This window comes from Podarcis cretensis (assembly GCF_951804945.1).
Source record: "Podarcis cretensis genome assembly, chromosome: 7".
Classification (NCBI taxonomy): domain Eukaryota; kingdom Metazoa; phylum Chordata; class Lepidosauria; order Squamata; family Lacertidae; genus Podarcis; species Podarcis cretensis.
The window spans coordinates 21082575-21105315 of NC_137176.1; the positions used below are offsets into that span (position 1 = coordinate 21082575).

At 43.4% G+C, this 22741-nt stretch overlaps 3 long non-coding RNA genes across 6 annotated transcripts in view; 1 reads left to right on the plus strand and 2 right to left on the minus strand.

Moving 5' to 3' along the window:
- The window catches only part of LOC307221009, a 46431-nt gene extending 35711 nt beyond the window's left edge, over positions 1-10720 (minus strand). Inside the window, exon 1 of the long non-coding RNA XR_013841276.1 lies at positions 10637-10720. This is a non-coding gene — a long non-coding RNA (uncharacterized lncRNA). The remainder of the gene's footprint in view (positions 1-10636) is intronic.
- The window catches only part of LOC307220954, a 125113-nt gene extending 108207 nt beyond the window's left edge, over positions 1-16906 (plus strand). For 2 of the 3 annotated variants that reach the window (XR_013841205.1, XR_013841206.1), the window contains exons 2-3: positions 16250-16363; positions 16471-16906. This is a non-coding gene — a long non-coding RNA (uncharacterized lncRNA). Of the gene's footprint in view, positions 1-10773; positions 10820-16249; positions 16364-16470 lie in introns of those variants that run through there. The other variant, XR_013841207.1, reaches the window with a different exon arrangement.
- On the minus strand, positions 16427-21275 carry LOC307220942. 2 transcript variants are annotated; one of them, XR_013841175.1, is made up of 3 exons: positions 20836-21275; positions 17539-17661; positions 16427-16586 (listed from the first exon to the last, which is right to left on the minus strand). It is a non-coding gene; the product is annotated as an uncharacterized lncRNA (long non-coding RNA). The 2 variants fall into 2 exon arrangements; XR_013841176.1 differs by having other exon boundaries at positions 17539-17680.
- Between the last annotated feature and the right edge of the window lie 1466 nt (positions 21276-22741).

A 22741-nucleotide genomic window follows, 5' to 3' on the forward strand; every position in this document is an offset into this window, starting at 1 on the left:
AGCGAGACGGAGCGCTGCGCAGTGCTCCTTCTCCCTGTTCTGGATTTGGGCTTAGCTGTGCAGCCTGCATTCACTCTATAGGACGCACACACATTTCCCCTTAATTTTTGGAGGGGAAAAAGTGCGTCCTATAGAGCGAAAAATACGGTACTTGTTTTTGCAGTCTCAAATGAAGGGCAAAAACTAGATTCAGCCTCTTCTGGGAAGCTATACATGGTTGGATGAGGTGAATTTGGCTTGGTTGAACACAGCTTGTGTAGGTGTGCTGTTAGTAGACTCTACTTAGAAGCTCATCTTTGAGCTGATGTGAGAGAAGAATTTCTGTTTGTGATATCTGATTCTGTTGGCTCATTCATACATGCATGCCACCCTTGCTGCCACAGGTCGCATGATGTGTGAACCATCCCTTAGTCCACAAAATAAAGCATTTCATAAACTTAGATTCCAAAGTCCATTTCTATCCCTTAAATTTACTGATGTGATGACAAATAATGCTGAGGAGTACTGAAGATATGGATTGAAAATATTCTTAATCTAGCTAATTCTTTGATAAGATTGATCTTTTTCTTATGCCCATCCAAATTTTACATAATTGTAGAGAATAGCTTCTGCATAAGATTATCATGCGATAAACCAGACTTTCACACCTTATGGTCTACAAAGGCAAACATAGCCTACCGGACAAATTATTGCCTAACAGGCTATAAAATACTCAGGCTCAGTTTTGATCCGCAACCTGCCAAACCATAGTTAGGCACACTCCCTCCCCTCTCCTTGTCTCCCTCTTCCTCCTTCCTTACATACTGGTTTAATGAAACCACAGTTAGTCATTATGTCCAAAATGGGAAATTATAGTTCATCACCAGTTTATTTTTTGAATGGTAGGACTATGATCTTGTTGCTTAGTCGTTTAGTCGTGTCCGACTCTTCATGATCTCATGGACCAGAGCACGCCAGGCACTCCTGTCTTCCACTGTCTCCCTCAGTTTGGTCAAACTCATGTTGGTAGCTTTGAGAACACTGTCCAACCATCTTGTCCTCTGTCATTCCCTTCTCCTTGTGCCCTCAATCTTTCCCAGCATCAGGGTCTTTCCCAGGGAGTCTTCTCTTCTCATGAGGTGGCCAAAGTATTGGAGCCTCAGCTTCATGATCTGTCCTTCCAGTGAGCACTCAGGGCTGATTTCCTTCAGAATGGATAGGAAATCATCTTAGTTCCCTTCATGAAAACAATTCACTGGCCTGAGTATGTGCTCAGAGACCCCTTTGTTCTTAATTCTAAGTATACGTGGTCCTGCTACTCTGTACCTAGTACTAGTTGGTAGACCTCATGGTTCAAGCAAAATGAGAAGCATATGCCAGAAACCTCAGTCTTGTCATCCCTGGAGTAGAAAGATAGAATCTTTCTGTGCTTAAATCGGCTAAGTATGTTAGTTAGGATTAAGACAAAATCTTCCCCCACAATGGTGAGTTTTGGAGTGGGTTTTGTAAAAAGGGGGGGAATGTGTTGAAAGGTTTCAGGTAGCACTTCCTGCTGTTGGTGTTTATCCCTTTGAGTCTTAACTATAAACAGCTTTTTTGCTGCTCCCTGGAGTCCTAGTAGCAGGGGAGCTGTTTTGACAGATGTCATCTCCCCACTCCATAAGAATTCCTCTTGGGGGGTGATGTCTTGTGATGCAACACTGCATATACATTTGGGCGAGGGGTGGCTCAAAATAATAATAATATTTTTTAATAATATTTTTGTAAAAAGATAATTGTTATTAAAGATTTTCTTAGGTTACAAAAGTACGTGCATTGTCTTCTTCTTTTTCAGGTTCTTAGTAAATCTAGCAGATGTTTAAAGATAACTTCTGCCTTTCCTCTCTCAGCATAACATCCAGAACACCCTGTTGTGTTACCGACACATTGTGGCAAGAATTAATGAGGAAGTTCTCTCCAGGGCACAGCAGATTGTGTCTGGAATTATCAAGGTTTCTGGAGACTAATCCAATGGTACTAAGAATTTTTAATTTATTTAGAATGGGTCATTGTGAATAGTCAGTCCTTTGCATCTGAGATACTGTCATGGGCCAGCTATGAGGTGTTTCAGCTGCTTGGAATCTGACAAGTATCGTGAGAGGTCATGGTTTCCTGAGAGGAGGACAAGGAGTGGAATTATGTGAAAATGTTAAGGTCAAGGCCTGTTCACTACAATCCACTTGAGAACTAAAAGCATTCTTCACCTGGGGAAATCTTGCTCTAGAATTCATGCTTAATGAAATTAACTTCATCCCTGAATTAACTTTATCCCTTTTATCACAGGAAAGTGGTTGTTGAGGAGAAGGCCTACTGCAGAAAACAGCCCTAGGGCAGGAAGGAGCAGAATCAAAAGGCCTTGTTGCAGACATGGGGCTGCCGGAGCTCAGGTGTTCCTCTTACTGAGAACTGCCTCACTTTGCTAAATTCTCCAGAATGTGGGCACATAGGAAGCTGCCTTGTACTGAGCCAGATCAATGGACCATCTAGATTAGTATTGTCTACACAGATTGGCAGAAGCTCTCAAGAGTTTCAGGCAGCACATCTGTGGCGTTTGCCCTCCTAGGTGGGTCATAAGGAAAGGGTTAAATGAGTGTGAAGTGATTGGCCAGTGGGAACCCAAGGGGAGGAGTTAGAGTTGGAGTTGGAGTTGTTGGGAAGTCAGTTGGGAGTTGGAGAAGGAAGAGGGAGGATAAGTCTGTGGGTTGGTCGAGTTGTGTTGTGAGAGAGAGAACCTCGGACTTGCAACTTCACTAAACTACTGAATGAGATAGTATCTTAATCACATGCGTTTTCCACATAATGTGGGGAGTCTCCACGCCTTCATTCAAAATTCTTGCTGGCAACTTGTAATGCAATCATGATTACTCTTTCTTTATAAGATGGAAGCAAAAGATATCATTGTAGTTTTAGTATTATTATTATTACCATCATCATCATCATCATCATCATTTGCACTTAAAAGTCTTTTCTTTTAGAAAAACGTAGCCCAAAGCTACTATCTCACATTCTGCAAAAAACAGTGCATGCCAGATCCACAGCATAAAAAAGATGCCCTATGGCATCTGTGTATCTGAAGAAGTGTGCATGCACACGAAAGCTCATACCAAGAACTAACTTAGTTGGTCTTTAAGGTGCTACTGGAAGGAATTTTTTTATTTTGTTTTGACTATGGAAGATGTGAGGCATCTCTCCATTGTGAAGAACACCCCTCAAGAGTTTTTTGTTTGTTTGCTTTTTTGAATCAGTCAAACAAATTGTTCTGGCAGCTGCTTCCTCTCCCCACTCCCAACATCGAAAGATCAGAAGCAGGATACTTTGTTGTTGTTGTTGTTTAGTCATTTAGTCGTGTCCGATGCTTCGTGACCCCATGAACCAGAGCATGCCAGGCACTCCTGTCTTCCACTGCCTCCCGCAGTTTGGTCAAATTCATGCTGGTAGCTTCGAGAACACTATCCAACCATCTCGTCCTCTGTCGTCCCTTTCTCCTTGTGCCCTACTTGATACAAATTCTCGATAATATTCTAAAAATATGTATCTCGGATCAAGGGGCATTCAGCGTACAGTTCCTGCCACTCAGTTATTGATCTAGCTGTTCATTGTACTGTGGGGCCTGAGAAGAAAAACTCATTTGTGTTGGAGGGATTGTATACCACCTCTCTCACTTGTGCCCTCTGTTCTACCCAATAAATCACTTTCTTTCTGTATAGGCATTGCAAGCACAAGCCAAAGGGGCTGCCTTCTACCTTTGAAGGTGGCTTGGAAGCTACGGTAAGAAGCTGTGGCCTTCCTCCAGACAGAGACAAGTCTCAAAGAGCATACAATTCCTATTTTAGCTCAAGCTCTCTGACTTTGCTTCTAGGCTCAATTTAAAGTGCTGGTTCTGACTTTTTCAGACTTATCTGAGGCCTGCGGACTTCGGGGAGCATCTCTGACACGCACTTTCCTCTTTCCTTGCATCCTGCCCTTTTGGGAGGTGAAGACTGCAGGGGTTTCATAGCCTGGCTTCTTCTGCCGAGACAACCACATAATAGAATGTTCTTGCTAGTGGGGCTTCCATCGGACCGCATGCTGATGGCTTTCTAAAGTCAAGTTATTATTAGATGGATTTTTTCAAATGGGTTTCCTAATGGAAAACAGAATGTGTGTTTAACTGCTGTGTTTGTTTTGAATTTGCTTTATTCTCTTCTATTCTGTTCTGACTGTGGCTGCTTATGGGTGATTTTGTATTTCTGCCGTTTTATGCATCTTTCACGGTTTGCAATTGTTTCTTTGTTTTAACCAGAGTGCCGTTTTGGGATTCTGCACTGGGGACTGAGAATGTAGCTGATAAATGCTTAAACAAAACAAAATAAACCTTGTTCCCCCATGCTCTGAGGCAGTGTGCGGTAATGGTTAAAGTGCTGAATGGGTTCAACTCCCTGCTCAGCCATGAAACATAATGGATGATCTTGGGTCAGTAACTATTGCTCAGCCTAAGCTGTTTCACAGGATAGTTGTGAAGATAACATTGTTTCCCAAGAACAAAGGAAGTTGTCTTATACTGAGCCAGACCATTGGTCCATCAAGATCAGTATCGTCTACCCTGAATGGCAGCAGTTCTCTGGGATTTCAGACAGGATTCTCTCCCATCTCTACCTGAGATTTGACCTGGGCCCTTTTGCATCCAAAACAGATGCTCTACCATGGAAGTATGACTTTGTGCCAAAGCTGTAGCCTTTACCCAATGTACACCATACTAGGACTCTGCACACCACCCTGAACTACTTCCAGGAAGAGCAGGTTAAAAATAAGATAGATGATTACCTGTGCTAGAAGCCTACCTTCTCTGGAACAGTAGCATATGGACTTTCAGGAACATAAAAAAGGTAAAGGGACCCCTGACCATTAGGTCCAGTCATGACCGACTCTGGGGTTGCGGCGCTCATCTCACTTTATTGGCTGAGGGAGCCAGTGTACAGCTTCCAGGTCATGTGGCCAGAATGACTAAGCTGCTTCTGGCAAACCAGAACAGCGCACGGAAACACCGTTTACCTTCCCGCCACAGCGGTACCTATTTATCTATTTGCAATTTGAGGTGCTTTTGAACTACCAGGTTGGCAGGAGCAGGGGCTGAACAACGGGAGCTCACCCTGTCGTGGGGATTCGAACTGCCGACCTTCTGATCGGCAAGTCCTAGGCTCTGTGGTTTAACCCACAGCGCCACATATGCTAATACTAATACTAATACTAATAATAAATACCCTACCCATCTAGTTGGCTTTCCTCGGCCACTCTGGGTGGCTTCCCTCACATATAAAAGCATAATAAAACATCAAACATTAAAAATTTCCCGATACAGGGCTGCCTTCAGATGCCATTCTAAAAGTTTTGGAGTTCTTTATCTCCTTGACAACTGATAGGAGAGCATTCCATAGAGAGGGCGCCACTGCCAAGACGGTCCTTGTAACTTCACTTTTTTCAGTAAGGGAACCACCAGAAGGCACTCTGAGGTGGGCTGAACAATAAGGGTGGAGGCACACCTTCAGGTATTGTCAGGGAACTGCTATTAGCTCAGAGGCGAGAGGTGGAAGGGCAGTTGGGTTACAGGGAGCCTCTGAAGATCGTGAGAAGCAGCTCTTCCTCCACGAGGAGGGAAGCCCCGCCTCCAGTGGGAAGGGATGCAGGGCTCAGAAGATGCAAGAGAGAGCCGCAACACCGAGCCTGAGCAAAGCGGGGGGGGGGGAGGCAGGTCCCCCTTTGCCCATGCCCTCTCTGCGTAGTCGGTTTACGCACCGAGAGGGGAGGCATAGGACGGGGGGGGGGGGGGTCAAAAGACTGCTATGCTGGGGAAAGTTTAAGGACTGCCCACTCCCAGATTCTCCTAGTGACTGAGCAGACATGGAATTGAGACGCTCTGCACTGTAAATGTTTTGCACAGATAATAAAGCCTTGAAAAGACCAGTGGGAGTCCTGCCTGTTTGCTCTCAAGCAACCACGCCGGCACACATAACAGGTATATTGGGCCAAGGCTGTTTAGGACTTTAGTTAGTACTAAACAAAAATGGCCTCCAAAAGTTTTTCCTGCTATTTGTGGACATAATTGTGTGGGGTGGGCAGCATTCAGCTGACTTATTTTTTCAGGGAGGTGAATTTTTTAACACCCTTTATCAGAAAACTCTCTTTTGTTAAATGAAACTCTATAGTTAGTTCATATTAGTTCATAGTTCTAATTAGTTAGTTCATATTAGAAGAGCTGGGAGAGGGTGACTAGATGGAGTAAAGGCTAAGCCTATTGCTTCCTCCTAAAATTTTCTTTGGCAATCACTTGTAGCCAAGTAAGATTGTCTTCCATGAACATGATCTTAACAGTGAGTCCGTAAGTGACTGTGGAGGCCAATTCTGGATCCACACGTCCTTCCACAGTAGGGACATAAGTTTCTGGGTGGAAATTGATGATGGTGAGGGTTTGCCAAGCATGCCTTCCTCTTAGCACATTTCCCCCTTTCATCCTGAGTTTGAGTGTCTTCAAAGCCCATGACACCTTTGGTAAAGGCTGTTCTCCAATTGGAGCTCTTGCAGGCCAGTGTTTCCCAGTTGTCAGTGTTTATACTACATTTTTAAGATTTGCCTTGAGAGAGTCTTTCAACCTTTTTTGTTGACCACCAGCATTACACTTTCCAGTTTTACGTTCAGAATAGAGTAGTTGCTTTGGAAAACAATAATCAGGCATCCACACAACATGACCAGTCCAACAAAGTTGATGATGAAGAATCATTGTTTCAACACTGGTGATCTTTGCTTCTTCCAGTACATTGGCATTAGTTCACCTGTCTTCCCAAGTGATGTGTAAAATGCTGTGGAGACACCATTGATGGAATCTTTCAAGGAGTTGGAGATGGCATTATAAGTGGTCCATGTTTCACAAGCATACAGTAAAGTTGGTAGTACAATAGCTTTGTAAACAAGCATTTTGCTTTCCCTGCAAATGTCCCAGTCTTCAGTCGGGAGAAAGTTGCATTCACAGAGCTCAGGTGGTGCTGGATTTCAGCATCTTTTCTTGTGGAAAGAGAGCTGCCCAAGTAGCAGAAATGATCAACACTTTCCAACGTTACTCAATGAGTTGGATTTGTGGTGCTGCAGAGGGGTTGTTTTGTACTTGTTGGTGCAGCACTTTGGTTTTTTGGATGTTGAGTGATAGGCCAAGCTTTTCATAAGCTTCTGCGAAGATATTTAGGATGGTTTAGAGGTCATCCTCTGAGTGTGTATACACTAAGTTGTTATCAGCATACTGAAACTCTATGATATTATACTACAATATTAAGATATTGTTATAGATTTACAGGTACTAGAATTTAATTAAGGTTTGGGGAGTGTCAAAGTGAATGTCCTCAGAGGTAATAGCTAGACTCACGTGAGATAGTCCCTGACAATCTTTTAATTAGCATTTGTGATGGCTAATTAAGTCAGACCCTTTGTGCTGGACAGTGTGCCACACATCCTTAATCCTGTGAAGTCAACATGGGTTCAAAGATAATGGAGTCTGCCTAATTTCCTCTGAGGTGAGAACCTGGGGTTAATGATCCTTTAGCATCAAAGAACCAGGTGTGAGAATGCAGATGAGTAGGGCTTCTCTGTGTTACAAATGACCAGAGCTTAGGTTAGCAAGGTTAGAACAGGTGGGATGTGACCATTCTTGGGGACAGGCACACTGCGGGGCAGGGATGCTGCTTCCTTTGGAAGAAGCTGACACTGATTTGAATGTGATGCTCAGAGCCCCCTCCAGAGTAGGCACAGGTTGTCTATAAACCATACAGCATAAAAACACCACAGTCTCCACTGTCTCTCATTGTCCAAAAGGGAGCATAAACCCTCGTATGCACACCTGGTACCCCTGGAATCTCACACTGCTCGAAGGCTGGAGTGGTGCATAACAATATTACAAAACAATATGAAAACCGGATTAACAGTTACATCTAAAAATCATGGATGGTGCAAATGGTGAGGCCATTTTGCTGAGTATTTTTCCAGGGGAGGACTGAAATTCTCCAGCACTTCAGTAGCTAAAAATATATATTTAAAAATAGAATATTATTTTCCAAGAAACAAAGGCTCAACTCTCATCTTAGCATGGCCATTCTGTGTTGTTGGAGTCTGTTTCTGTTCATTTCCATATGAGCAAAACACACAAAAGAAATGAATTGGCAACTTTTTAGTGACTGAAATGTACCTGGGATCCAGACTCGAGCTTATAAAAGGACGGCAATGCTATTATTATATGCCGCCGCAGGAGAGGGTATTTTGCATTTAATGATTATTTACAGCACAGGTTGATGGACGATGATTCCTAGTTTCAGACCCTGGGATATTGTGCTTCCACATGAAATTTTTACATACCCTGAAATATTGTGCCATGAATGACACTTTTCATGTGTTGTGCAAGTTGTCATTTTGGAATGAAGTCTTGCAGCAGGGGGTAAATAAGGGAAGCTTCTGCGAGCTGCACATCTGAGTGCTTCAGCTCGCCTCTCCAAAAACTGCACATTTGAATCTAGGCATCAGGAAAAGAGGTTGCTTTTGCTATTATTTCCAATGACAGCCTGCATTGTTCTGCCTTTGTTGCTTCTTTGCTAAGGGGCTATGTGAAGGGCTGACTGCTTATCTGAAGAAACTTCAAAATGGAGATTATTGACATTGACGGCATGGTATCTGGTAATAGCTCCATCCTTTTCCATTGAAAACACCCAGGTCAACAACAGAAGGCTTAACCAGAAGAGGGCATCCAGTTGCAGGACACTTAGTTCAGCTCACCCATGGAAATGGGACTTAAAAGTTTTGGCTACGTTGTGCTATTTTAAAATTACTTTTTTTGCGGGGAGCAGCGGGAAGTAAGCTGCTATCACTTCTTTTAGCTTTAATGTACAATTAATCTATGGCATCCACAGTCGTGAAGATACCAGTAACATAGATGGCTGTAAAATCCTGTTTATCTGAATTATGTTTTAATGGGCATTGTGTAATGTGTCCTGACGTTTGTATTGTAATGTATTTGATGTGGAAAGTTTTCTGTCTGTTCCGGTGAAAGTTAGTGTGAGGACTTAACCGATGGCTGTGAGTCAGAATTCTCAGTATGCGAAAGCACCAAAGGTTTGCATGTTTCATTTGGTGGTGGTGCAGGCTTAAGAAGAAGAAGAAGAAGAAGGGGAAGAAGAAGACAATAACAGCAGAGGAAGAGGGTTAGAGAGAAACAGTTGTTTAAGAGCTGACCATGGTGGCAGCAGCTGATCTTTTCTTCTCCTGCTCCACCTTCCTTTGTAAAAATGATGTTTCTGGCGACATTCTCTCATTTCTTAAATAATAACAACTTTTGCATGATCCTGCCTCTAGTGGCAGTAATGATCAGAGAAGAGCTCCTGCTACCACTCCACCTCCACAACACTGTGACAACCTAAGGAATTATGCCACATGCCTACCAAGCATGCATTTCTGGGAGAATATGGAAGCCAGCATATATCTCCCTCCCTCCCTCCCTCCCTCTTTATGCTCAGAAGGAGACAGTGCTTCACTAGGGATGATCAGTCATACTCAGTGCTATTTTTCTAGAAAAAGAGGTGCCATAACTCACCAGGTGTACATCCCTTGTTCTTTTATAATGGCAGTGGTACCCAACTGAAAGATGCCAGAAGTGAGTTCCAGTGTATTCTGGCTGAAAAAAAGCCCTGGTCATACTACATTCTATTATTAACATAGAAGGCAAAAAGAAAGAAAAAATATGCAGCACCTAATTTCACCTATTCCACCCCACCACCTCTGAAAAATAGCCAAGAAAAGGTCCTTTTTGTCTTGCCACTCACAGTAGAGGTAGATATTTTTTGGTAAATTATTGGACACTGTCCCACCAGCCTCTGTCTGCCCTCCCTTGCCTGCCTTCTTTCTTACACCAGTCCAGGGGTGACACTGCCTGTTCCAGGAGGTGGCAATGTCTGTCAGCACTGTGTCTAGGCAGAGGAGGAGGAATGGTGGACCACCTCCCCATCCTGGTGCTGACCTTTAAAGCCCTAAACGGCCTTGGTCCTGTATACCTGAAGGAGCGTCTCCACCCCCATCGTTCAGCCAGGACACTGAGGTCCAGCCCCAAGGGCCTTCTGGCGGTTCCCTCATTGTGACAAGTGAGGCTACAGGGAACCAGACAGAGGGCCTTCTTGGTAGTGGCACCTGCCCTGTGGAACGCCCTCCCATCAGATGTCAAAGAGATAAACAACTACCTGACATTCAGAAGACATCTTAAGGCAGCCCTGTTCAGGGAAGTTTTTAATATGTAACGCTGTACTGTTTTTAACACTTGATTAGGAGCCGCCCAGAGTGGCTGGGGAAACTCAGCCAGATGGGCAGGGTATAAATAATAAATCATTATTATTATTATCCTGACCCTTCCAGGGAGGAGGAAGATAGAAATGATGTATGAATCAGTCCCAAATGAATCCGTCCCAATGCCACACATCAAGTTGATTATTTGATGGGTACAGGGTTGTGACTGTATATTTATTTGCCTCAATTTGATGGGTTACAAACTGGCAAACCAATCTAAAACTTCCCCCAATAGTAAAAGTTAATATACCCCTCAAATAAAACTATTCATCACCTATTATGGAGATCCATCTTGACAGTGCTGAGATGCAGTCTGACTGTTAACTGTTTTTGGCTTTACCAAGACTTAAAGCATATCCTCTTTGTGACATCACACAAGACATCAGAATGGCATGTTTGTATTCAACCTAGACTATCTCCATGACAACAGCAATGGCCAGTAAACTTCTGCAACCAAGTAACCATCAGCCTGACTACCCAGTTGCTTCTGTCTAGACTATTGGATGTTTATCTTTTGCTCTCATAATCAAAACCTGAAGAAGAACTGTGTATAATCTGAAAACCTGCTGAGAGCATCCTGACACACTGTCTTAGTGCTGCCATGGTAGAACTCAGCAGAGAAGAGGAAGGGAGCAATATGAGAATTAGTTGGCTCCACTTCCTGATGGACTTTCTCAGGACTTTCCCCCCAAGCTGGAACTCACAGGAACTTAGTTCCAGCACCTCTCTGGTGGGTGCCATTGCTGTTATAAGAGTACAAGGGTGGGTTCCGGCACCTCTTTTTCTAGAAAAATAGCACCGGGCTCCCTGCCATCAACCCCACCAGCCCCACGGAGAACCAGCCACCATTGATCAATCCCAAAGGGTGGCAAAACAGAGGGACATTTTGGTTTTTCCTTGTCTGAAGACATGCTGACAAATTAGCCAATACTGAGTTGCACATCGATAAACACAGTTAGAATAATACTACTACTACTACTACTACTACTACTACTACTACTACTATATTATTTGTACCACGCCCATCTGGCTGGGTTTCCCCAGCCACTCTTTCAACAAAGATTAAAAATACATTAAAATATCACACATTAAAAGCTTCCCTAAACAGGATGTCTTCAGATGTCTTCTAAACGTCAGGTAGTTGTTTATCTCTTTGACATCTGATGCGAGGGTTTTACACAGGGCGGGTGCCACTACTGAGAAGGCCCTCTGCCTGGTTTCCTGTAGCTTTGCTACTCGCAGTGAGGGAACCACCAGAAGGCCCTCGGCACTGAACCTCAGTGTCTGGGCAGAATGATTGGGGTGGAGACGCTCCTTTAGGTATACTGGGTCGAGGCCATTTAGGGCTTTAAAGGTCAGTACCAACACTTTGAATTGTGCTCAGAAACACAGGATCAAAACTGAGGATCTTAGTGTGGCTTCAGCCAAGACTTTTGAAGTTTTTCAAAGAGGTTTATTTTTTCTAGGGGACAGTGAGGTCGAAAAGGAACCATTAGCAGAAGTGGGAGTGGGGGAGATTTTGGACTGTTGTGAGTACTAATGTGTCCAAGGATGTCCTTCTCTAATGTCCTGGAAGAATAAGCATTTAGTGCAGTAGGGAAGTTCACACGATGCAGCCTTAACCTTAGCATTCAGATTGCTGACTAGGGTACCCTTTACTGACCACTCTGGAGGAAAATGCTGCCCGTTAAGTCCAAAGGCTAAAAGCACTGATCCCCTTTGCAAAGGTCACTAACCATCTGCCTGCAGAAAATTAGTTTGCCCGCTGCCAGCCTGAACCTCATGTGAACTGCAGACCTGAAGATAAAAGGTGCCCTAGTCTATGAGAAAACCCCATGCCACTTGGGTCCCACAGTATATAAAATTTGTCTGCTTCCAAGCTGTCATTTCTCACTTCCATCCCTTTATAGGTCATGCGAGGGAACTGAAAAACAGCCTGGTTGGGGTTTTTTTCCAAGTTAAGTAGAGGTTTTCAGGAAATGTTTCTCCCCTTAGGATTTCACAAGCAGAGGCTTCACATTTTGATAAATTAACAATGCTGAAACATTTAGGTTCTGTGGCCACATTCCAACATTCTGTATCCACGGAGTATAGAAAAGTGGTTACTAAAAAAATGTACCATTTCCAATGCAGTTCTCCTTTTAACTGCATGGCGTTTCCCACCATGTTCTGGATATATGCTTGTAGCATACATGCAGTGAATGACACAGAAAGAAGATCTCCTACATGCTATGTATAGTTTTAGGTTTTCTTCTCCTTGGACTTCCACATGCCCACCCGCCCCAGCCAGTTTAAAAACAATCAAGCTGCCAAATCTGCAATTTGAAGTTGCAGAACACCCACCTCTTAATTATTATTTTTTTTAAAAAAATAGAAATTTCAAAACAAAAACAATTTTCTGCACAGACACACACTTCTTTACATTAATACCATAGTATTTGGCTTCCAAAAAAATCTTTCCTTTTTCTGCATCTAATTGCATTTACCTAAATTATTACATTTCCATTTTTCTCGTTATAAATTACAAGTGCTATGTCAATACTGCTAACGTTTTTAATTGTTTACAGTGATCTTTGATGTACTCTATAAAGTTATGCCATTCTTTACTAAATTTATTGTCCTCTTGGTGCCTGATTTTCCCGGTCAGCTTCGCCATTTCTGTATAGTCCATCAATTTCATTATCTATTATTCTTTTGATGGGGTTTTTCATAAGACCCTCTTTCACACAGCTGTTTTTGCATGTTCAGACCCAGAGAGATCCCCCCTAAATCAACACACATTTGACTCAAATTTTAGTTTGGTTTTTGGCAGAATTTAGGCCACAACTTTATTGATTACAGAAAGTGAGTGGTTGCATAGGCTCTGGTTCGACTAGCTCCCTGCACCCTTGCAGGTAGTGCTGACCCAGAGCTCTATCATAGGTCAGCCAAGGGTGAACACCTGGGGTAGGTAGAAAGCATGGGTACAGGCTATGTCGCTCCTGAGATGCTCCCCTGGACTCAGGCACGGGCACAACCCCCTCTCAGGGGTTGACCAAACCAAGTTGAGTCCCTGGATTCCTTGAACGGAATACCCTTCACATAGGGATGGCGAGACTGTTCTCCCATCCCTATCACCTGAAACAGTGCCTATCCACAACCTTACAAGTTGTGACAATTTGCTATGCGGCAGGCGAAACCCAAATGGCACCAGCCAATCAGCCAAGTGGGGGAAATTCCTGTCGTGCCCCTGTCCCAATGACAGGTGACACACGATGGCATAGAAAGGTCAATCACAAAATGCCCTAAATATAGGGAGAGGTGGGCGGGTGTTCCGATGCATGAGCCAAAAGAGGAAGCTCTGGGTCATGTGCATAGGTATTTATAGGTCCCTTGATCCATTGAGATAGCACCCCATTTGTCAGATTAAACCCAGCAACGAGGGACCTACCAGTTGGGTGTTGTGGCTGTCCAATTTATCCACCCACAACAAGAAGGTCAGTCTCCAGGACTCACCGCAACACGTGCCCTCTTTTAGGGATAACACACTTTATCGACTCTGCAGATAAAAGCCGCTTCAGCAAGGCTGGCCCAAGACATTTTGCTACTTAGGACATTTGCTGCTCTTTCCCCACAAGTTAAGGTGCATAATTCTTAAAGCTGGTCAAGGTAGTTTGGTGGCTGAGGCCAAAAACCCAATAAGCCCCCTCTGGTCCAACTGCTGCACCCCCTTTTCACAGTTTACACTGACTCAAGAGAGCCAGCGTGGTGTAGTGGTTAAGAGCTGTGGACTCATAATCTGGTGAACCGGGTTCGCTTCCCTGCTCCTCCACATGCAGCTGCTGGATGACCTTGGGCTAGCCACACTTCTCTGAAGTCTCTCAGCCTCACTCACCTCACAGAGTGTTTGTTGTGGGGGAGGAAGGGAAAGGAGAATGTTAGCTGCTTTGAGACTCCTTCGGATAGTGATAAAGCGGGATATCAAATCCAAACTACTACTACTACTACTACTACTACTACTATTCTTCTTCTTCTTCTTCTTCTTCTTCTTCTTCTTCTTCTTCTTCTTCTTCTTGAACCACTGGGATGGGCTCAGCTGGCTGGGTCCAGGCTGAGACAGGATGAGGAAAATAATGCTAGTGTATCTCTGAATGATCTGAGGGTGGGGAATTTTGGCAACATAGCCCACCCATGCCAGAAACCTCCCTACTCAGCCAGAGATCTGCTGGATCCCAAACCCACTCAGCCCAGCGGATCTTACTGCAGGATTTCTCCCTGTGTTCAGTGGGCTATTTCATTCTCCCCATCCCACCCCACCTTTCCTAATTGAAAACTGTGGGGATGATTAGGGAGGCAGGAAAGGATATATTATTTAACCATATCCTTCCTAACTTGCGCTAGCAAGTTCCATACCCTAGCAGAGTCCCGAACATCCCCCTTTTTAAATTACACAGTGGTTAGCTTGTTGCTGGCTCGTCTGAGCCTCACTGTTTAAGATGTCTGGTAAGATGCCTTCTAATCCCTCTTAAAAAGAATAGACATGAAAATCTGATTAAACTTAATATAAAATATGTTTACTCACAGATTCATTCAGGTTCACAGATAGATCCCTGAAGGCAGGCTTAGGTTACATAACTATATATCTACATGAACTGCCCCATAAGGGAAATAGTCTCAAGTGACTGCGACTCAGCAGTCACTTCTCCTAACTCTTAGGAACACAAAATGTAGAATACAGTGGTGCCTCGCAAGACGAAAATAATCCATTCCGCGAGTCTCTTCGTCTAGCGGTTTTTTCGTCTTGTGAAGCATCCCTATTAGCGGATTAGCGCTATTAGAGGCTTAGCGGCTTAGCGGCTATTAGCGGCTATTAGCGGCTTAGCGGCTTAGTGGCTATTAGCGGCTTAGCGGCTTAGAAAAAGGGGAAAAAAGGGGGGAAACTCACAAGACTCACAAGACGTTTTCGTCTTGCGAAGCAAGCCCATAGGGAAATTCGTCTTGCGAAGCGCCTCGAAAAATGGAAAACCCTTTTGTCTAGCGGGTTTTTCGTCTTGCGAGGCATTTGTCTTGCAGGGCACCACTGTACACACTGATCAGAACATGGAGGCCATGTGCTCCTCCATGCTAGTACAACATGGAGTGGAAGTCTTTCCCACTTTCTCCTGAGTGGTACAAAACATCCCCTAACATGTCCATTGTAGGAATGTTGTACTTGGCTGCAGTTTTAAATTCCACAAAAACATACTGTTCCATACCTCTTGGAAGCTCATATCATTGTCAGGCTGTTTGGAAAGGTCCCCCCACTTCATCACTTTTTATTTTCATTTATAAACTTGCTCCGTGAGTATGCAGAAGCCACTACCTTATTTTCGGGGAAAGTCCTGCCAGTGTGGTGTAGTGGTTAAGAGCAGTAGACTGGTAATCTGGTGAACTGGGTTCGCGTCTCCGCTCCTCCACATGCAGCTGCTGGGTGACCTTGGGCTAGTCACACGTCTCTGAAGTCTCTGAGCCCCACTCACCTCACAGAGTGTTTGTTGTGGGGGAGGAAGGGAAAGGAGAACGTTAGCTGCTTTGAGACTCCTTCAGGTAGTGATAAAGCAGGATATCAAATCCAAATTCTTCTTCTTCTTTCTTGTGAGGTGATAGACCTTTTAGAGGGAATTGCCACCAATGGAACAAACTCTCATGAGAGGTGGTGGACTCTCCCTCATTGGAGGTTTTCAAGCAAATGTTCAGTGGTCATCTGCCCCAGATGCTTCAGTTGAGATTCCTGCATTACATCAGGTTGGACTAGATGACCCTCAAGATTCCTTCCAACTCTACCATTCTACCATTCTAATTAAACTCTCAAAATTCTTGACACAGCGTACAGTGCTAAGATCTCTCTCTTTCTCTTTGCCTCTCACAGGTGCTTAATAAGCATTGATGGAATCCCAGTGAGGAACTAAAATTCAGCCCATTATTATAGTTCTTGGCCTGCTGTTCTTATGTGTTCATTAAGACTTCCCTGGGATTTGTATAGGTAATTTCAGTATTTTCTTTCTTCCCAAGATAAAGAAAGAAATGTTTCTAGTCAGTTTGGAAATTCATGCGAGATTGTCAGCTTTATTAATATGTATTCACTTCCAGGGCTGCCATCTCTTCGCCTTCACTCATATTGCAAGTCAACCACTGGAAACAGATTTTAGATTGCTCTCACAGGGACTGGATGAGAAATAAAGGAAGTCTGCTGCTGTGGAATGTTCCTGCACCAAGTGGCAAAAGAAGAAGAAGAAGAAGAAGAAGAAGAAGAAGAAGAAGAAGAAGAGGAGGAGGAGGAGGAGGAGGAGGAGGAGGAGGGGGAGGAGGAGGAGGAGGAGGAGGAGGAGGAGTTTGCTTCTCTTCCTTAAGAAATTAATATTCCGTGAGCCCATACATTCAACTGTTAAAGTCGACTGAATTTATTTATGTTGTTTCTCACATTGACCAATATGCAAACCTAGTCACATTCAGAGTAGACTAACTTTGATCTACTAATAAATTTCAGTGGCTGTACTCTGAGTAAAATTTAGTTGGCTACAAACCATGGATTTTCAGAGGATGGGGTGTGTGTGAGAGAATCTATACCAGGGGTTGTCAACCTGATCCCTACCACCCACTAGTGGGTGTTTCAGGATTCTAGGTGGGCAGTAGGGTGTTCTACAGCACAAGCTGAATCCTCCTTCCATCGAGCACTGGTGAGTGGTAGGGAAATTTTACCATCAAGAAAGATGCATTAGTGGGAGGTAGGTATAAAAAGGTTGACTACCCTTGATCCAAACAAACAAGAGAGACTATGTCTCATGTTTTGTAAGAACTAAGAACTAGATTCCTCAGGTTGGATTTTAGATTTTCTTAAAACAACTTTAAAATCAGATGGCGACCTTCCAAAACATAGCCAAAATTTGGAATTTGTGGGAAGTACTGTTTCAGTGCCATAACTAAAATGAAAACTCCTGCAACTCAGTCCCAGACAGAGCTATAATCCTCAGCGCCCTTAACAAACTATAGTTAAGTCACCCCACTATAGTTAGTCTGGCACAACATACAAGGAACATCAAACATTTCACCAAGAAGTGGGAAGGGAGCTTCGTAGGCTATGGTGGTAAAGAAACAAGGATGATAATATCTAATTGGTTCATGATGGACACCAACACTGATTACACTTTAAATACTTACAAGCAGACACTTTGTGTAACTTCTGTTCCTGCCAAGCTTTTTCTTTCAGGCTTGCTGTGCCATAGTGACAGTCTTAAAGAGTGCTTGAACCATGGCCAGGAAGTCTATCTTTAGGTTCATGTCCTATGTAGGAAACATAATCCTGTAGAAACAACAACTAATACTTATACAAGGCCGAATATTCCAAAGAGGTGGTTTGCAGTGGGCCCTGATCTGAGAAACTGAGGCATGACAATTAGGGATTTAGGAACATAAGAGCAGTCCTGCTAGATTGGACTGAAGGCCCATCAAGTCCACCCTCCTGTTCCCAGCCAGAAACCTGTTGGAAGCCCACATGTAGTAGGAGTCAGTCTATATGCCCCTGGCCTGCTAAAGAAGAAAATTATGGTCAGATCAACCAGGCCAGCAAAGAAGCCTCTTAAAATATAGACTTAGGGGGCATGACTGAATGAGATGAGCAGCTTAGGATGCAGCAAAACTTCATTTCAGCCAGCATTAAGTCCTCAAACCCAGCTCAACTGAAAATACACCAGCATAACTTGCTCATTCCAGCTCAGCTGGATGAGATGAGGCTAGCATAAGCCCCACAAAAGAGGCATTCTGGAGGCAAGACTTGAGGGATGGGGGCTTAGGCTGGCTCAGTCACGTGACCTGGCAACCTGGAGTAGACTACTATTTTAAAAACTCATTTTCCCTCTGTCAGGAAGGAGTTGTAGCCCAACAACATATTGAGAGCCAAAAGTTACCCACTCCTATTTTAAGGAGAAGAAAGTTACCCAAGAGCATGAGAGATATGGGCAAGCTTTACTGATACAAAGGGATATAGATAGGGCTGATGCCAGATTTGTTTGAAACCAGGACAAAGTGTCATCTGGTGGTGCCACTCCTATGTTGGGGGACATCTTTCAGCTTATCTGGGATCTGTCCTTTTATGGTCTGGTTTTCCTGCTGCATTCACTTATTTTATGCTAATATGTTTTACTTTGCATTTAAATAGTTTTTGTTTTTAATGGGAGCCACCCAAGGAACAATTTTCATTGGGTGCCATTCAAATATTGTTGAAGTAGCAGCAGTAGTAAGTATACAGCTAATGCTTTTCTAGGCTGCATCAACAGATGTATAGTGTCCAGATCAAGGGAAGTAATAGTACCACCCTGTTCTGACTTGATCAGACCACACCTGGAATATAGTGTCCACTTCTGGACACTCCTATTTAAGAAGGGTGTTGACAAGCTGGAATGTTTGCAGAGGAGGGTGGCCAAGACGATTAAGGGTCTGTGATTAAGGTAAACAAGGAGTGCTTGAAGGAGCTGGGTAAGTTTCGTTTGGAAAAGAGAAGACCCAGAGGTGATAGGATAGCCATCCTATCAAATATCTTATGGGCTGTCACGTGGAAGAGGGAACAAGCTTGTTTTCTCCTGGAGAGGTAGGACTTGAGGACTCTGGAGGGTAGGATTTGAATCAACTGCTTCAAGTTAGGAGATTATGACTAAATGTTCAGAAAAAACTTTCTGACACTAAGAGCTGTTTGGCAGTGGAGCAGACTCCCGCGATTGGTGGTGGATTCTAAGATTCTATGATTCTATATGACATTTAATGTTTAATTTAATGGATTCTATACTGTCTTTTGGAATATGTGCCTTCCTAACCCAGGTTTTAGGGGTGCATGAAGTTCAGCTATTTTCTAAGCCTTTTTAACTTTCTATACATTTATCTCCAAGATGTGTGTGCTGTTGAAAATAGGAGACCAATGTTTAGAGCACAGTTTTGGGGAGCAATATGATGTGGCTAGCATGCTGAGTCAGATAATAACACCAGCTTCAAAACAATATTTCCTTGAACCTGATGTACCTTTTGCAAGCTTGTTTATGGCACATTTCCCCCTAACTTGAACCATAGAGTTACCGAGTTAGACACATCCTTAAAAGGCATACTGTCCAAATCCTTGCTCGATGCGATATCTGTAATGTAGGATTCCTGACAGATGGCCATCCAGCCTCAGCTTAAATGCCTCCAATTTCTTCCAACTTCAATTTCTTCTGATGTTTTTGAAGGGTATGATTGCGGGTAAGATGGGCGGGGGGAGTCAAGGCACTCTAATGTCCTCACACCACAGGAGCTCAGAACAGCCTTTCCCCCCATTTGAAACAATAGGTTCGGCAAGGGAAGCCATGGCAAGAAGACAGTGCGAAGCTATGAATAGAATAGAGATTAGCTGAGATGAGTCATTAATGAGGGATGTAACTCTCACGTTCAGATCCTGACAAGGGAAAAGGAAAGGCAAAAATGAAACCTGTTTGTTTCATTATTGAACAAAAGACATGCATATATACATGAAAATATAGAGAAATGGCTCTTCAGATAATGCACTTGGTAAATTCAATGACTTACGCTGCTTTTTGTTTTTGGATTAAAGAGAAAAAAGAGAGTGATTCCATGTGTCTGTGCGCGTGCATGTGCATGCATGCGTGTTTTTTAAGAGCCACTTAGAGGTACTTTATAACCCTTCTGCAATGAATTTAAGTATTTTGGGAAACGATGGCAGTAGATTTAATGATAAGGCCTGCTGTGCTTATCCACAACCATAATCCTAATGAGTGGGTTTAGGTCATTAGGCACACACATCCTTGCTTTCCTTTTCATGAAGCGCCATGGGACCATCTTCATTCCATTCACATCCTTAAATTATAGTCTCGCCTGCCTCCCCTCCCCCCCCCCACCCTTTTTCAGTTAGGCTTCACAGTATAGCTTGCCATCCCTGTGCTCTGAATTTCCAGACCTTCCAGGTGTCCCTATTTCCCAGGACTAGTCCTAGATTTACAGAAACCACCTTGGTTTCCGATTTAATCCCAGAATGCCCCATTTTTCCTTAAGAAGTCCCTATTTTTGTCAGAGAAATGTTGGAGGGTATGGAGTTAAGAGACCCCCGAGCCAAGGAGATAAGTAACTATACAACCTTTAGAAGACATCTGCAGGCAGCCTTGTATAGGGAAGTTTTTTAATGTTTAATGTTTTATTATGTTGTTGTTGTTGTTGTTTTTTTATATGCTGGAAGCTGTCCAGAGTGGCTGGGGCAACCCAGTTAGAAGGGTGGGGTATAAATACTAAACTGATGATGATGGTGGTGGTGATGGAATCATCCCTATTTTCATTGGAGAAATGTTGGAGGGTATGAATTTCTTTTTATCTGTTAGGGTAAAACTAGCTGTTGAGGCAAATGCATGGTTACTACTGGAAATGGCAACCACATCCCTCCTTCACCTTTAACATCTATTAAAACTTGATGCTTGTTTGTACCTCCATATTGTTCAGGGTGTTCCATATTGTCCACACCTGTTGTGATGTTTCTTTGATCTGATTCCTCTTCTTTAGGTGATGAGGACTCATAGAATCAGAAAGGTTATTGTAGGCTGAACAGGCCCCAGAAGAATAGCCACAAAATGAGCCCACAGTTGCAGTGTGCCTGCAGCCCAAACGTGTCACATGGTCATTCCTGGCTCTAAGGACCACATCACAAAAGCTGCAGTACAACTGGTGTCTGTCCTGCTCCCTCAGAGTAAAAGACTGCTAAAATGGGCCTGGCCCCTGTACCTTGAAGAGGCTGTGAAGGTCAAGTTAACGAGTGAGACAGAAATGCTGCTCCTATTTAAGGCTCAGCCTAAGGTTGGTTGTGGCTGAAGCAACATCAGAGTGTGCTTTTCTCATTGCAGTCAGTCAGAGCCCTCCATAAAACCTGGTCTCTTGTGAGGTCATTGCTCACATCACAATGACGTCACTGGTATCATCATAATACCAGAGGCAGAAGTGAGGGTGCTGGAAGAGAGAATGTCATGACACTAATGTGTTTTGTTGTGTAATGTTTCAGAGGAAATGAAATAAATATATGAACCCAGAAGCTGAAGACCTGAAGTCTAATGTAGGGTGCCTTCAGACTGATAAGGGTGATTTAGCAGCACCCAGTCACTGCAAGCAGAATAGCAGCTGCTTCCAAACCTCTGAAATCTGAATGACATCCTATACTTGAGAAGAAAAACCTTCCTTTCCCCAGGGGTGTGTGTGTGTGTGTGTTGGACAATTTTCAACAGAAATATAAGACAGAGAGCAAAACATTTAAACCTTCTCTCTTCCCTTGCAGTAGTCCCAATGGTGATTGCTCCTCCTTGGTAGGAAGTTGTGGGTGGCGAGTTGATGCTATTTGGAAAGGACAAGGTTAAAGTAGTAGAGTTGATTTTTAAAGGCAAAGAGAAGGAAATGGCTAGAGCAAGCTACATAGATGGTCTTCACCAGAGGAGATGGCACAGCTATTATACTGTGTCTTTAAAGTCAGATTTTTTTCTGAGCCGGGGACCAGAAGCTGAAGTGGAGTAGCATAAAAAGAGGATGTTTATCTCATTACATCATACAGATGCCACATAATGAATGGAATATGGTCATCCCATAATATAATGTAGCTCTTTAAGCTACAATGTGTTCAGAACTCAGAGTCCTCTTTAGACATTACCCTTTCGCCTGAAGTTCTTAAATAAATATAAAAGGAACAAAATTATATCCATCTACAAATAAAATAAGTACCCTAAACTCATTGTCACCTGCAGCTTTCCACAGTAGAGTATCCCCACAGGCAAACAAAAGGCAAAATGGGTTTGGTGACAGTAATTGTACAAGTGTCAAAACAATTTCCAACTTGTACAGGGATCTATCTCTGTGCTTGGGAGGGGTGGGAGATGTTTCACACCAGGTTCATCTCAGAGTCTGACATTTTCAAAGGTCATAATGCTCCTTAGCACCAGTCAATTACTGAGCAAAGGGTACCACTGACAGTTTTACCATCATGGTTAAATTAGCCACAAGATTTGCTGAGACAGTCAGTTTTGTCTTTCATGGCAAACATTCCTTGAGATAATTATAGAAGGCTTCCAGTCCACCATATTTCCCAGCAATCATCATAATGCTGCCATAATGCTGTTTTGGGTTTCCTTCGATATATATGGGGGGGGGGGAGAGAACTCAACGGCTGCATTTCTAGGTAGTCACTGTGGATTAGAATGGGAGAGTAGAGGCAATGGTCCATATTAAGCAAACATCCATCATTTCCCATAATTTATTACAATTTCTGCAACTGCTAGTCATGGGATGGGCAAGCAGCTATGCAGGGTACAAATTGCTGTCCTCCCTCCACAACTGCCAACGTGTCTTAGGATGG